Source organism: Heterodontus francisci, unplaced genomic scaffold (assembly GCF_036365525.1).
Source record: "Heterodontus francisci isolate sHetFra1 unplaced genomic scaffold, sHetFra1.hap1 HAP1_SCAFFOLD_185, whole genome shotgun sequence".
In the NCBI taxonomy this organism is placed as follows: Eukaryota; Metazoa; Chordata; class Chondrichthyes; order Heterodontiformes; family Heterodontidae; genus Heterodontus; species Heterodontus francisci.
In genome coordinates, this window is record NW_027140672.1 from 2,238,053 (window position 1) to 2,249,704 (window position 11,652).

Below are 11,652 nucleotides of genomic sequence, written 5' to 3' on the forward strand. Positions count from 1 at the left end.
CATCTTGATCATGCCCCCTACATGTACGTTCAAATCGTTAATATATACTACTAAAAGCTGGGGACCCAGTACTGAGCCCTGTGGAACGCCACTGGAAACAGACCTCAAGTCAGTAAAACGCCCGTCAACAATCACCCTTTGTTTCCTGCTACTGAGCCAATTTTGTATCCAGCTTTCTGCATTTCCCTGGATTCCATGGGACTGTATTTTTTTTACCTAGTATGCCACATGGGACCTTGTCAAAAGCCTTGCCAAAATCCACGGAGACCATATCATCTGCACTACCCTCATCTATCATCCTTGCGACTTGGTCGAAAAATTCAATCAAGTTAGTCAACAATATCTTCCCTTAACAAATCCATGCTGACTGTCCTTGATTGACCTGAGCCTTTCTAAGTGACAGTTTATCCTGTCTCTCAGAATACATTGCAATAATTTGCCCACTACTGAGGTTACACTGATTGGCCTGCAATTATTCGGTCTATCCTTTGCTCCCTTTTTAAAGAGGTACAATGTTAACAGTTCACCAATCCTCTGGCACTACACCTGTATCCAGTGAGGACTGGAAAAAGATGGTCAGACCCTCTGCTTTTTCCTCTCTCACTTCTTTTGACAGCCTGAAATACATTTCATCTGGCCCTGGTGATTTATCAACTTTCAAAGATGCTAATCCCATTAATACTTCCTCTCTCCCTATGTATATCACATCCAATAATTCACACTCCTACTCCTAAACCACAGTATCTGCATCGTCCCCTCTTCTGTTCAGACAGATACAAAGTATTCATTAAGAACCATATCAACATCTTTCGCCCCTACTCATGTATATCCACTTATGTATATAGATTTTCAAACGGCCTGTGATCAGATGACATTTCATAGACTTGTCATGACATGGATTAATGTGACAGTGATAGTGTGGATATGACACTGACTCAGGGACAGAAAGCAGAGAGAAGTAGTGAACAGTCATTGTTCAGACTGGATGTGGAGGGGAGTATACAGTACTGCTTCTCAGGGTTGGATTCACTCAGCGTGATATCAAGAAACGATTGAAGGCACGGGATACTGCAAAGGCTATGGGCCCTGACAATATTCCGGAAATAGTACTGAATACCTGTGCTCCAGAACTTCCGTTCCCCCATCAAATTGTTCAAGTACAGCTACAACATTGGCATCTGCCCGTCAATGTGAAAAATTGCCCAGCTATGTCCTGTACACAAAAAGCAGGACAAGTCCAACCCGGCCAGTTACCGCCCCACCAGCCTATTCTCAATCATCAGTAAAGTGATGGAAGGTGTCATCGACAATGCTACCAAACAGCACTTGCTTCGCAATAACCTGCTTAGTGACGCTCAGTTTGGGTTCCGCCAGGGTCACACCGCACCTGACCTCATTACAGCCTTGGTTCAAACATGGACAAAGGAGCTGAATTCAAGAGGTGAGGTATGAGTGACTGCCTTGACATCAAGGCAGCATTTGACTGAGTATGGCATCAAGGAGCCAGAGCAAAAATGGAGTCAGTGGGAATCAGCGGGAAACTCTCTGCTGGTTGGAGTCATACCTAGCGCAAAGGACGATGGTTGTGGTAGTTGCAGGTCAATCATCTCAACTCCAGGACATCACTGCAGGAGTTCCTCAGGGTAGTTTCCGAGACCCAACCATCATCAGCTGCTTCATCATAGACCTTCCTTCAATCACAAGACCAGAAGTGGGGATGTTGGCTGATGATTGCACAATTTTCAGCACCATTCGTGACTCCTCACATACTGAAGTAGTCCGTGTAGAAATGCAGCAAGACCTGGACAATATCAAGGCTTGGGCTGATAATTGGCAAGTATCATTCGCACTGCACTAGTGCCAGGCAATGACCATCACCGACAAGAGATAATCTAATCATCTCCCTTGACATTCAATGACATTACCATAGCTGAATCCACCACTATCAACATCCTAGGGGCTACCAATGACCAGAAACTGAACAGGAGTAGCCATATAAATACCATGGCTCAAAGAGCAGGTCATAGGCGAGGAATGCTGAGGCGATTAACTCACCTCCTGACTCCCCAAAGCCAGTCCAACATCTATAAGGCACAAGCCAGGAGTGTGATGCAACACTCAAGAAGCTCGGCACCATCCAGGACAAAGCAGCCCGCTTGATTGGCACCCCATCCACAACATTCACTCCCTCCACCACCGACGCACAGTAGCAGCAGTGTGTATCATCTACAAGATGCACTGCAGCAACACACCAAGGCTCCTTAGACAGCACCTTCCAAACACACAACCTCTACCACATAGAAGGGCAAGGGCAGCAGAGGTATGGAAGCACCACCACCTGCAAGTCCCCCTCCAAGCGACACACCATGCTGATTTGAAACTATCTTGCCGTTCCTTCACTGTCGCTGGTTCATAATACTGGAACACCCTTCCTAACAGCACTGTGGGTGTACCTGCAGTGGTTCAAGAAGGCAGCTCACCACCACCTTCGCATGGGCAATTAGAGATGGGCAATAAATGTTGGCCTGGCCAGCGATGTCCACAACCCATGAATGAATTTTTAAAAATGCCAGAGAACTGAAGGGCTGTAAATGTTACACCCTGTTTAAAGAAGGAGAGGTTGGATAAGCCTTGTAACTATCAGCCTAATGTTGATTATTGGAAAATTCTGGAGGCCATAACCCAGCACAAAAATATTTCTTACTTGTAAAATCATGTCTTAATAAATGACAAGCAGCACGGATAGCTTCATGGAAAATCATTTCTGATCATCTTGATAGTTTGTTAACAGAATTGTGAGTGTCAACGAGGATAGCGTGTTTCGTGTTAAAGAATCATAGAATCGTAGAAAATTTAAGGCACAGAAAGAGGTACCTTGGCCCATCGTGTCTGTGCCAGCCGAAAAGTTATCGACCTATTCTAATCACACCTTCCATCATTTGATCCGTAGCCCTGCAGATTATGACACTTGAGGTGCACATCCAGACTCCTTTTGAATGAGTAGAGGGTTTCTGCCTCAACCATCCTTTCATGAAGTGAGTTACAGACCCTCACTAAAAGCAGGGGACCCAGTACCGAGCCCTCTGGAACACAACTGGTAACAGTCCTCCAGTCAATACCCGTCAACAATTACCCTTTGCTTCCTGTCACCGAGGCAAATTTGTATTTCTGGGTGAACATGTTTTTCCTCAACTCCCTTCTGATATTTCTGCCAATCACTTTCAATCTATGTCCCCTAGTCACTGACCTTTTTGCTAAGGTGAATAGACCCTTCACCTCCAGTCAATGCAGGCCCCACAAAATGTTGTTCATTTCAATCAGATCTCCCCTCAAGCCTTCTCTGTTCCATGAAGAACAACCCCAGCCTATCCAATCTTTCCTCATAGCTGCATTTTTCCAGTCCTGGCAACATCCTCGTAAATCTCCTCTGTACCCTCTCTAGTGCAATTGCCTCCTTTCTGTAATGTGGTTACCAGAACTGCACAAAATATTCAAGTTGTGGCCTAACCAATGATTTATACAGTTCCAGCATAACCTCCCAGCTCTTTCATTCTATATCGGCTAAAAAGGGAAATGATTCCATATGCCTTCTTAACTGCCTTATTGATCTGTCCTGCTATCTTCAGGGATCTGTGGGCATTCACTCCAAAGTCCCTTACTTCCTCTACACTTCTCAGTATTGTCCTAGTAATCGTGTATTCCTTTGCTTGTTTGAGCTCCCCAATAGCATCACCTCACACTTATCCAGGTCGATTCCCATTTTTCTGCCCATCTCACCAGAACGTCAATATCTTCCTGCAGCCTACAGCTATCCTTCTCGCTATCCACCGCATGGCCAATCTTTGTGTCATCTGCAAAAGTCTTGATCATACCCCCTAAATTTACGTCTAACTCTTTAATATAGTCCACAGAAAGCATGGGGCCCATTACTGAGCCCTGTGGAATGACAATGGAGACAGTCCTCCAGTCGCAAAAATACTTGTCAATAATTACCCTGTGTTTCCTGCCACTGAGACAATTTTGTATGCGCCTTGCTGCATTTCTCTGGATGCCATGGGATTTTATTTTTTGAACCAGGCTGTCATGTGGGACCTTGTCAGAAGCCTTGCTAAAATCCACGTAGACCACATCAACTGCACTACCCTCATCTATATTCCTTGTAACAGCTTCAAAAAATTCGATCAATTTGGTCAAACAAGAGAGTCACTTAACAAATCCATGCTGACTATCCTTGATAAACCTGTGCCTTTATAAGTGACAGTTTATCCCGTCTCTCAGAATAGATTCCAATAATTTGCCCACTACTGAGGTTAGACTGACTGGCCTGTCATTATTCAGACTATCCTTCGCTCCATTTTTAAACAGAGGTACAACGTTAGCAATTCTCCTATACTCCGGCACCACACCTGTATCTAGTGAGATTGGAAAATGATGGTAGGCAGACCCTCTGTTATTTCCTCTCTTGCTTCTTTGAACAGCCTGGGGTACATTTCATCCGGCTGTGGTGATGTTTCAACTTTCAAGGATGCTAATCCCATTAATACTTCCTCTCTCCCTATGTTTATCATATCCAATAATTCACACTCTTCGTCCTTAACGACAATATCTAAATCCCCCCTCTTTTCTGAAGACATACGCAAAGTGTTCAATAAGAACCATACCAATATCTTCCACCCTTATACAAAGGTTACCTTTCTGATCTATTATGGGTCCTACTCTCCCCTTAGTTATCCTCTTACTCTTAATGTATTGAGAAAACATCTTTGGGTTCACCTTGATTTTGCTTGCTAATGTTCTTTCATACCCTCACTTTCCTTTCCTAACTTCCTTTTTGATTTGACCCCTCCACTTTCTATACTCCTCTCGGCTTTCTGCAGTATTACGTTCTCAGTGTCGGACAGAAGCTTTCCTTTTCTGCGTTATCCTACCCTGTCGGCTCCTTGACATCCATGGGACTCGAGATTAGGTCGGCTCACCCTTTTTCTTTGTGGGAACATGTTCATCCTGAACCTTTTGAATCTCCCCTTTGAATGCCTCCCACTGCTGTGAGACTGAACTACCTTCAAACAGCTGTTTCCAGTCCACTTTCGCTCCTCAGTTTAGTAATATTCGCCTTTCCCCATTGAGAACTCGAACTGCTGATATATCTCTTGTCCTGTTCCATAATTAAGTTAAAACTAACTGAATTATGATCATTCCCACCAAAATGCTCTTCCCTGCCACTCCTTCCACCTGCCCATCTTCATTTCCTAAAACAATGTCTAAAACTGCACCCTCTGTTGTTGGACTTGCTACATCCTGGCCAAAAACGTTCTCCTGAATGCACCTCAAGATTTCTGTTCCCTTAATTCTTTTCATACTAAAATTATCCCAGTTAATATTGGGGTTATTAAAATCCCCTACTATTACTGCCCTATTGTTCTTGCACTTCTCAGAGACTTGCCTAAATATCTGCTCTTCTATCTCCCTCGGACTGTTTGGCTGACGGGATCACACTGCCAGCAGTGATATTGCCCCTTTTTGGTTCCTTAGCTCAATCCATATCGCCTCAGTTGATGAACCTTCCAACATATCATCCCTCCTCACAGCTGTAATAGATTTCTTGACCGAAATTGCCACTTCCCCTCCTTTCTTTACCCCCTCCCTATCGTGTCTGAAAACCCTGTAACCAGGAACGTTGAGCTGCCATTCCTGTCCCTCCTTCAGCTATGTTTCAGTGATAGCTATGATTTCATACTGCCACCTGTCCACCTTGTCCTCAGCTCATCTGCTTTAGTTGCTATACTTCTTGCATTGAAATAGATACCCTTGAGCACAGCCAAACACTTAAAAAAATATTCTAACCCTCTTTTCCTCTGTTTTCTAGACTCATCCATTAATTTTCTGCCTTCTATTTTCATTTCAGGTTTTGTCCCAACTGAGTCTACCCTCAGGTCCCCACCCCCCTGCAAAACTAGTTTATACCCTCCCCGACAGCACTAGCAAAACGTTCTGCAAGTAGCCCAGTCCCGGCTCCGATCTGGTGCAACCAGTCCGGCCTGTATAGGTCCCATCTAATCCAAAGTTGGTCCCAATGTCCCAGGAATCTGAAGCCCTCCCTCCTGCACCATCTTCCCAGCCACACATTCATCTGTCTTCGTTTTCTATTTCTATACTCAGTTGTGCATGGCACTGGGACTAATCCAGAAGTTACCACTTTGAGGTCCTGCTGGCCTATTTCTTCCCTCGCTCCATAAATTCTGACTGCAGGACGACATTCCTCTTTCTACCTTTGTCGCTGGTTCCGATGTGGACCATGACAGCTGGCTGTTCCCCTTCTCCTTCAGGTTGCTCTGCAGTCGCTCAGTGACATCCTTGACCCTGGCACCAGACAAGCATGACACCATCCTCGATTCACGTCTGTGGCCACATAAACGCCTGCCTGTTCCCGTGACTACTGATCACTATGGCTCTTCCAGTCATCCCTCTACCCCGCTCTGCAGCTCAGCTACCCGTGCTGATACAGAGTTGGCTCTGGCTGCGCTCCCCAGGTGAAGCATCACTTTCCTCAGTATTCTGAACTGAATACCTGTTGGAGAGTGAGATGCACTCAAGGGTTTGCAGCACTACCTGCCTGATTCCTTTTGACTGTCTGGGGATCACCAATTCCTTCTCTCCCTGCATAATCTTCAGCTGTTGGGTGACCACATCTAGAAACATGCTAAAGCTGAATAATTTGGTGTATTAGAAGGAGGAATGTGCAGGATTATGCGAAGAAGGCAGGGAATGGGATTAGGTGAATTGCTCATTCGGAAAGACGACGCAGACACGTCGGAGTGAATAGTTCTTTCTGTGCTGTGATAACACTGTGATGGGGCGTCTCAGATGGGTGTAATGGTGGAGAATGGTGGATTCATTGTGGGAAAGGGAAGTTGTCCTATAGGAAACTGAATCTTAGCAGGGACTCTCCGACAGCCTGTCCTGGTAGAAGGCATCCAGAAAGTATCCTCCCTGCCTCCTCCTCATTCTCCTGAGGTGGCCTCCGGATCCCTGCTGCCCATGCCGGTGTCCTCGTGATGGTGATGATATGAAGGGTGCAGCAGAACACCATGAACTTGGGCACCTGCTCCAGTATGTACTGGAGGACTCCCCCCGAGCAGTTCAGACATCGGAAGTAAAGCTTCTTCAAAATGATGGTCAGTTCCACCATGTTCCTGGTGACTCCATTGCTCACATTTTACACATGTTAATTGTGTGCGTTTGGTTGGTGGTGGGAGATGGTTTGGGGTTGTAGAAACATGAGTTGTCTCCGAGGAGTCGCATTCTGGTTCTGCATGGAGACCCGCAGTGTTGGGACTGGTTGACTGCTTCAGAATGAAGGTATGGTGGCTGCTGCTAGGATAGAGGACATTCACCAACATGATTTACTGGGCATGCTCACACACCAACTGTACATTAATGGAGTGAGAGTTCTTTCAGTTCCTGTACCTCTCCCCGTTGACATGGAGACCCCGCAGAACCTACTACACCATCAGGAAACCTGCTATCCTGACAAACCCACTGGATCTCTCATCCTGCTTCTCCCTGCTGAGGGAGAAAATGATGACATAGATGGTCACCCTCACCTCCCAGAATTATCAATGGACAACACACAGGCCTCGTAACTACTGGACAGTTAGTGTAACATCAGTGGTGAGTAAGGTTTTAGAAACAATGATCAGGGAAAAAGGACAACACACACTTGGAGAGGTTTGAGTTAATTAAGGAGTGTCAGCACGGATTTTTAAAAGGCAGATTATGCTTGATGGGCTAATTGAATTTATTTCGATGATCAGAGAAGGTTGATGAAGGGAATGTGGTGGATGTTGTCGACCGAGACTTTATGAAGGTATTTGATTAAGAACCACACACAAGCTTGGTTAACAAAATTGAAGCTCATGGAATAGCATCCAATTGGATCAAAAACTGTCCAAAGGACAGCAAAAAGAGAAATGTGTTAAATGGTTATTTTTCAGACTGGAGGATGGTCGACATTGATGTTACACAATGGTCAGTGCTGGGACCACAGTTGTTTTTTTTTACCGCATAAAAATGACACGGATCTTGGAATACGGAGTAGAATTTATATTTTTTCTGATGATTGCAACCTTGGAGGAGTGGGGAACAGTGAGGACGATACAAACCACCGACAACATGATATAGATAGGCGAGCAGAATGGACATAGAAGTGGCAGGTAGAATTTAATAAAGAGGAGTGTGAGGTAATGTATTTTGTCAGAAAGAATAGGAAGACAACATAGACTTAATGACACAGTTCTAAAGATTTTGCAGGAACAGAAGGACCAGGGGCTCCATATGCATTGATCTTTGAAGGTGGCAGGACATATTAGCAGAGTGTTTAGCAAAACATATCAGATCTTGGGCTTCATCAAAAGAGGCAAATATACAAAAACAGAGCGGTTTAGCTGAAACTTTACAAAGCTTTGGTTAGACCCCAACAAGAGAACTGTGCCCTGTTCGGGTCGCCAGACTGCAGGAAGGATGTGAAAGTCCTTGAGAGGGTGCAGAGGAGATTTACCAGAATGAATCCAGGGATGGGAGTTTAGGTACAAAGTGAGTTTGGAGAAGATGGAGTTGTTCTCCCTGGAGTAAAGGCGATTGAGAGAGATTTGATAGAGGTGTACAAGATTATGATAGACTTAGATAAGATAGACAAGGAAAAACTGTTCCCATTAACTGATGCAACGCAGACTAGGGGGCACAGATGGAAGGTTTTGGTTAATAGATGCAGGGGAATGTGAGGAGGAACATTTTTACACAGTGGATGGTAATGAGCTGGAACTCACTGCCCATGAGGATGGTGGAAGCCGAGATAATCAAAGATTTCAAAAGGAAACTGGATGGAAACCTGAAGGAAATGAACTTGCAGGGATACAGGGATTGAGCGGAGGAGTGGGAGAGTGGGGCTGACTGGATTGTTGCACAGAAAGCCGGCAGTGAGGGGCTGAATGGCCTCTTTCTGTGTTGTTAATGACTCCATCAATTTCTACCACTCTATGTTGGATATGTCACCTGCTCCTGCCTGTAAATATGAAGATACATAGAAGTTCAATGAAACTGTGAGCTTAACAACCACTGACAGCTCCGTCCTCACCCTGGTGTGAGGCTCCAGGTTGTGTTACAGGAGGTGACACAGCTCTGTGACCACCTCCTTATTGAATCAGAGTCACCTCACACATTGCTCCTGGGTTAGGTGTAGGTAGGAAAAGTGCTCTTGGAGCACCCGGGGTGGGTAGGGAAGAGCCCTCTCCTCCTCTCTCTTTACAGAGCTTCCCCTCTCGGCAGCATCTGCTCCATTTGTTGGTCATGTTACAGACCCAGAGACAATGTAACTACAGTCCCCATACGTCGTCCAGAGTTGGGTCACAAAATCGTCTGTACTCAAAGAACAAAGAACAAAGAAAATTACAGCACAGGAACAGGCCCTTCGGCCCTCCAAGCCTGCGCCGATCCAGATCCTCTATCTAAACATGTCGCCTATATTCTAATGCTCTGTATCTCTTTGCTTCCTGCCCATTCATGTATCTGTCTAGATACATCTTAAAAGACGCTATCGCGCCCGTGTCTACCACCTCCGCTGGCAACGCGTTCCAGGCACCCACCACCCTCTGCATAAAGAACTTTCCACGCATATCCCCCCTAAACCTTTCCCCTCTCACTTTGAACTCGTGACCCCTAGTAATTCAATCCCCCACTCTGGGAAAAAGCTTCTTGCTATCCAACCTGTCTATCCCTCTCATGATTTTGTACACCTCAATCAGGTCCCCCCTCAACCTCCGTCTTTCTAATGAAAATAATCCTAATCTACTCAACCTCTCTTCATAGCTAGCACCCTGCATACCAGGCAACATCCTGGTGAACCTCCTCTGCACCCTCTCCAAAGCATCTACATCCTTTTGGTAATGTGGCGACTAGAACTGCATGCAGTATTCCAAATGTGGCCGAACCAAAGTCCTATACAACTGTAACATGATCTGCCAACTCTTGTACTCAATACCCCGTCCGATGAAGGAAAGCATGCCGTATGCCTTCTTGACCACTCTATTGACCTGCGTTGCCTCCTTCAGGGAACAATGGACCTGAACACCCAAATCTCTCTGCACATCAATTTTCCCCAGGACTTTTCCATTTACTGTATATTTCACAAATGTCCCTGAATGTCTGCAGCAGCTCACAACACAACCTCCAGAAAAACATCCACAACACCTCCACTAACTTTACAATAGCAGAAGTAAGTCAAAAGCCTGTAGGCTAGATGCCTGGTATTTTTAAATAACACCAGGGGGTTTCCTTTTGCTACTGACTGTATATTCAACGGTGAGTGACTAACACAGGTGGTCAGTGGACATGCACAGAAAAAGTTTAAAGAAGTACATCAAAGCTGCTGGTATGGTACATTGACATCACTTTCAAATCCACCCTCAAAGTAACAACACATACAAGGTACAATTGAGCTAGAGCCCTGCGCAGCTTGGGACACTGTGCAGGGCATAGAAGAGGTGGCCGGCTGTGAAGACCACGCTGACAGCACATAGATGATGTGACTGGGCTGGAGTCCCGCTCAGCATGGGATATTGTGCAGACCGCACTGGAAGTGGCCGGCTGTGCGATTCACATCTCTTTTTGGATCCCAATTCTGTACCGTCAGCAGCAGTCTTGCTGCAGAGTCTAAAATCGTGGCTCGGAACAGATACAGAGGGAACGAAATTCACTTTACAAGGAGAACTGAAAAAAGATTGAAGTCGAAAGATTTGCAGGAATAGATGAATTGGAGAGGGGAAAGTGAATAAATGGAAGGGTGAGGCCATGGAGAGATTCAAACACAAGAATGAGAATATTAAAATTAAGGTGCTGCCAGACCGGGAGCCAATGTAGATCAGTGAACACAGGGGTGATGGGTGATCGGGATTTGGTGTGAGTTCGAATACAGGCAGCAGAGTTCTGGATGGGCTGTGGTTTATGGAGGTTTAGAACTGTGAGGGTGAACAAGATGGAATTGGAATTGTCAACTGTGTATTTAACAGTGATGCGGATGAGGGTTTATGCAGTAGATGGGCTGAGGCAGAGGTGGAGTTGGGTGATATCATAGAGGTGATATTAGGCAGGGTTGGTGATGGAAAGAATATGGAGATGAACTTAGCTCAGGTTTAAATATAACAAATAAGTTGTAGACTGTCTGGTTGAGCCTCAGATATTGGGCAGGGTGGAATATGTGCCTCCCAGATTGGTGATGGAGTTTGTGATGGAGAGCAATGACACTGGCTTCCGTCTTCCCAAAATTTACATAACAGAACAGTATTTCAGTGAAACAGGGTTTACAGATCTCCTGGCCTGAAATAGAGACAGCAACAGCAGCAAAGATGAGAGAGTAAATGACAAGAACTGTAATACTGTTGACAATGGTTTGTTGAGCTAATAGCTGGAGATATTCACCAGGCATACAACGGCAGCAAGAAGGGCAGAGTAAATTACAGGAGCAGTAATGCAGTCAAACATGGTTTAAAGGATTAATAGCTAGATAGAGAGACTTACCAGGGACACCAATAATAGCCAGGATGGGATAGTAAATATATTGAATAATCTTCAGTGCGAGATAGATACGAGTGTTTAATG